We start from the raw sequence: 5,547 nt of genomic DNA, 5'->3' as shown, positions 1-5,547 counted from the left end.
ATTACTTGAATTTATTTACATCTCTAGATACAAAATATGTAATATTAAGGGGCCCGCCTCGTCAGGGGTGTATGTGTGTTAGTGAGGCGGGATGATAAGCGCGACGCTCGCTGGTATTTCTAGCGCGGTGTCGCCTCTAAGCGCAAGTCTCTGAACTGGCGCGCATTCGTCTCGTCGTCACAGGATAACTGTGAAATTTGAGTGGTGACCGTAACATTATATGGCGGAGAAATGAAGATAAAGGTGTTATGCAAGCCCCTTAAGTGCTTTCAAGAATCTGTACTGATTGTTTTATGCCTAAAAATTACTCTGAAAACACGCGTTTTAGGCATTTTAACGCTTCTAAAAATACAGTTTAAAAACTTAATCCGAAATTAAAAGTACTTTTCGGCCCTCAGCGAACTCTTAAATGTTATTCGTAAATAGGCCCCACTCGGATATCTTGAGTAGTTTTGAAATCGCGTTGTTTTTCCTGAAGCTCTGCACACAGTATGTGTGCCCAGGTAGGCGGGACCCTTAAACCCTAAAAAGCGCCTTCAAATAATTTTATTGAAAATTGGGTCACATGACGTTTTATACAAAATATGCAGTTTCGGACATGGCGCAATATTATTTATTATTACTTATTAAGTGCGTTTTAATGAATAATTTTATTATGTGGAAGATGACGGTACAAAATCATGCTTATACTATTCTAATGTAATTCCATTTGTCTACGCATGTTGTATGTTTTATAGATTTAAAACCAGATTTACTAAAACACTTACGGATTAACAAACAGCAAAATCCCTAACTGAATATTAGCACTATTGGCAAATAAATACTACTGTAAACAGTTAATGCACAACTTACCCTGGAATATTTTGTGGGTATGAAGTGTTCCCGTGGAATTGCGTTCAAACACGCATTTTTACTATTTTCACTGTCGGGAAAACATGAAGACGTGAACTTTCGGAACACCTTCATAATTTCCACGACATTGTGGAACACAACATTTTAAAGCCATGACACATTTATTATGCTCACTCGCGACGAAAGTATTTAAAAGTAACGTACGAAGCGCCGCGGAAATACCCCTGCTACGGTCACGGCAAGTAGCTGCACTGACCGGTACACATTCCTGAGCCTGCCCAACCAACCCTCTCTTGGCCTCTTAGCCGTGACGTCACAGGCTCCAGGCAACAGGGTGGGAAGGCCTTGAGACTCCTCCTTAATGGGCACAAAACCCGACTAAAAGTAGCTTTCATTCATTCATCAATTAGCTATTTGAAATTATGTTATTGTTTGTTAGTTTACTGCATGCAAGTGAAATAGTCAACAATAAATTTTCACTTCCATTGTTATGAAAATTTTGTAAACCTTATAAACATAAACAATTGTCTTAAATGACTTTTCTTATGACCAACCCTTAATGCAATAGTTGACAAAAATTAAAACACAAAACAAAACAAAAATGAGTGCATGTTCACAATAATTTAATGTTTTTAATGATACGGACCAGTACTGAATATTAATCACTAAATAATTAGATTTAAAAGCACATATATAATTTTTTTAATTTGTGTGTTACATTTTTTTGTGTGTAGCCTTTTTTCATCGTGTGAAAATGTCGTTCCATGGTTCGCGCGCATCGTAAAAATTAACTCTCATCATTTTTTCATAACGCTTCTGAAGAAATATAATTTTAAATATGGCGTATTCTCTTAGTATGTACAAAACTGTTCAAAATTGTTTAAAGTATGCCAAATTTTTCCGAAATATTTTGCCTGAAACCGTTAGATGTCTGAAACCCTTAGCGCAAGGAGGGAATAAATGTATTTACTGCTCAAAAGACTAAACGGGTAAGATATTTTCATGGGAGTTTTCACTAGTGGCACAGCAGAGAATCTACCTACCCGAGTCAGACCAATGTCAAGTTCATGGCCAAGTCATACTTGTCACGGATAATCCTATAGAAAATCGACTAAAATGCTGGACGCATTAAACAGAAAACATTTTAAACATTTTGGAAGCATGGAAGATGCGAAAATGTTTGTTCGATCCTTATTGGAAAATTAAGTGCTTTGTACTCTCAGGTTACAGAACGTTGCAAAAATGTTCAGAATGTTCAATATGTTTTCAGAATGTTTCAAAAATTTCAAAATATTTATGAAGAAATACCAAATTTATAATCGAACCTGCGTCTATAGGTAATCTGAAATTTAATTTTCAACTGTCAGTAAATTGAAGTAAGTTGACTGAATTAAATATGCGTTTTCCCGCTTGGAGCGCTGAACGCAGCCGCAGTTGTCGACACAGAAGTTGCCTATATAGAGAGTGTCCCATAACTCAAAGTCAAGCCGAGAACAATAGTTGATATGACAATTAATCACGATTGTGAATCAAAAATTTGAAATTCATAAGTGCCGTAGTTTTGGAGATAGAGAATTTTTTGCAAAAGTTTTTAAATTCCCACCCAAATAATAATACAATAAGAACTTAATACAATGTAAATAATTAAATCATATTAGTTTTTATGTTTTATGTTGTAATTATTTAAATATTTAATAATAAAACGAAACTAATAAATAATACATATCTAAATAAAATATTTTATTATTTATTATTTGACATCGTATATATATTAACAGTATTATTACATTTCTTACTCTGAAAAAAAATTTGCTACGCAATGATAAATAGCCATACTACTGGTAACAATTTAAAACAAAATAAAAAAAGCTATACTTTTGGGAAAATAAGCAAATTCTTTGCATGGACTACGCGGCAACAATTTTTAAAGGAGTAACTTCGTATATTCAAACTGTAAAAAAAAAAAAAAAAATACTTTGCCAACTTAACAATTCATTTGCTTTTTTTGCTTCTTAAATAACTTTCTGAGTTAGCAAAGTATTTTCTTACACTATGACTAGTGTAAATTACCCGACTTTTTTTTCTCCGCTTACGTCTTCCGAATAAATATAATTTTTTTTCCGAATTTATTTCGAATTTTTATCCATAGCAGTGTTACGTATGATTGTGAAGGATAAAAATAATTGAGTCATAGTATGTACTGATTTAGTGCATGGATAGAATTTTAAATCTTAAAAAAATATATATATTCCTGTACCTCAAAAACGATGACAATTATATATATAAAAATATATTTTTAATGAATTCATAACCGTCATTCACTGGCCTATAGACAACTGTTCTCGACTTGGCTTGGCGTTGTCACGAGGCCTTCTCAATGTGCGCGCTGTGGAGGCTTGTCTAAGGCAACAACAGCCTTGACGCGGAGCGGCGAAGTGCCTGGCTGACGAGAGGTGCTTGTTCAACCCCCCCACAGCTCATCCCGCTGCTTGACACGAATAAGCGCGGGTCTGGCGTGGCGTCAGCCCGCAAACAAGCGGGAAGGCCGAAAAGACGCGCGCGTGGGCAGTCCAGGCGCTCCTCGGATGCCGCGCAGAAACAAGGTCGCGGACCCGGCTGTGGACTCGGAAAACCGTGACCTCACCTGCGCCGGCGGCGAAGGAACGCCGGGCGTTTTGGAAACGAAGGAGAAAGGCGCGCACAGAAAAAAATTTTCTCAACTTAAATAAAAAATAAAAGAAATCCTTTGGAAATCTGTTGCCAAGAAATATTTTGTACTTAATACTACAAGAAAGATATTGTAAACTATTTTTGCATGAATGAAATCCGTTTTTCTTACGGAAATTAGCGCATTATTCTATGTTTTAACTAGATAAAGCTCGCATGAGTTGCAATACCACAATCAATTTTTTTTGTAACTAGTTTGAGTAGATACACATATACAAAGAATCTCTCTATCCCTCGCTAATTCTCTATTTTTCTATCTATCTCTCTATTATATCTCTATATATCTTTATCTACATAGGCCTATATATCTACCTTTATCTTTCTCTATATCTATATTTATCTATATGTGCCTAGAGCAACTCTTGTATTCTGCACTGTTATAAATTGCAGTAAATTTACGGACTTTTCAACGAATAATTAAACTCAAATTCACTAAGAGTCCTTCGTAATTTCAAATGATTGAATCTACGTAGATTCTAACGCCAAATTTCGTCTCCCGAGTTAATGTTGCGTTCTGAACAAAGGCAAACACTTGCGTGGACAAAATAAGTATTTTTTTGTTGTTGTTGCAGACTTAACCAGTTTTTAAATTATTGCTAATATGTCAAGAATATTTCTTCGGATTCATACTCACAGAAAGTGACTTATTGTCCGTAAATTTACAAAAATATCTGGATAATTTTAACCAGCATTCTTCGTAAATTGAAAAGGAAATTTTTAATAGTGTGCACATGGGCACACATTGGGTAACGAACGACTAATAGCCGGTGTTAACAATCTCATAGGTTCTTTTTACGCACGGTAATTATTCAAGCTGTCACGATATATAATTGAAGTTATGAAATTTTAAGGTTTGCAAGTCATTTGACGCAGATAATGTTTTAAGGCAGTAGAAACGAAATTTTTTAAAACTATCTGCATTAAGGCACGGTCTCACGTGCAGAGTTAATGAAGAGTTAATGAAGAGATTTCCCCTTAATTTTATTCTTATAGATGTCTTGCGATTGTTTTTGGATCACAAATATTTTTCACCAAATACTTACTGAAAGTTATTTTCTAGCTGTAAAAAGGTCAACCAAGTAATCATAAAGTAATAAAGACTTGCGTGAATTTTTTATACTCATTAGATGGAAATTAGTTAATAACCCTTACGTAGGGCCATGTTTTTATTCACCAAAAGATTTCGAAACCAACTGTTTGTTAAAACATTATAACATGAGCTGGATTTCGTGATTGGTTAAATGTATTTCAGACGTGTGTCTTCTGTAAGCACACGAATCACAGCTAATTCAATGCGGAAGCAAATGCATCATGAATCCTGAATGGCCAGGCCAATTATGGCAATTGTATATCCGGCAGACGGCTGCCAATTACAAGGGAGATACAGTATTGCAGTTAAGTAATCGTTCTGGTAATTTTTTTCCGCGGAAACTACATGTCACTTAAGCATACGTTGAAAAAATTTGAGATGAAACATAAAATGCAAACAAAAGCAATGGAAATATAATTGTAGAGGCGTGGAGGTCTAGTTGTTAGAATACTCGCCTCCCACAAAGGCGATCGGGATTCGAGTGGGGTTGAATCTGGGAAGTGGATTTTCTCAGAGTACTCCCGTTTCCCCCACCAATACAGACCCGATCCCATCTCATCTCACCTCACGCACTCTCCGGGCTAGCCGGAACGACAGGTCTGTCCCTCGGGTAGGGCAGCCGGCCCCTGTGAGCGTCAGCCCTATTCCATCCATGTAGAAAATACATATCGATTTTTTACAAGATAATCGATTAACCAACATGGCTATTAACAGGGACAGGAAAAATTCGCGGGTTCAATGACCTACAGGATGAACTCCATAGTTCTACGTACACTCGGTCAAATGTCACCAACTCATTGACTGCTGTCTTGTGAGACGTCCCAACGTAGCAGCCTGTGATTCGATAAAGCTTTGGTCGGGCGTTTTCCATTGGCTCA

Source organism: Bacillus rossius, chromosome 1 (assembly GCF_032445375.1).
Source record: "Bacillus rossius redtenbacheri isolate Brsri chromosome 1, Brsri_v3, whole genome shotgun sequence".
Taxonomy (NCBI): Eukaryota; Metazoa; Arthropoda; class Insecta; order Phasmatodea; family Bacillidae; genus Bacillus; species Bacillus rossius.
Note: the sequence above shows the minus strand (reverse complement) of the source record.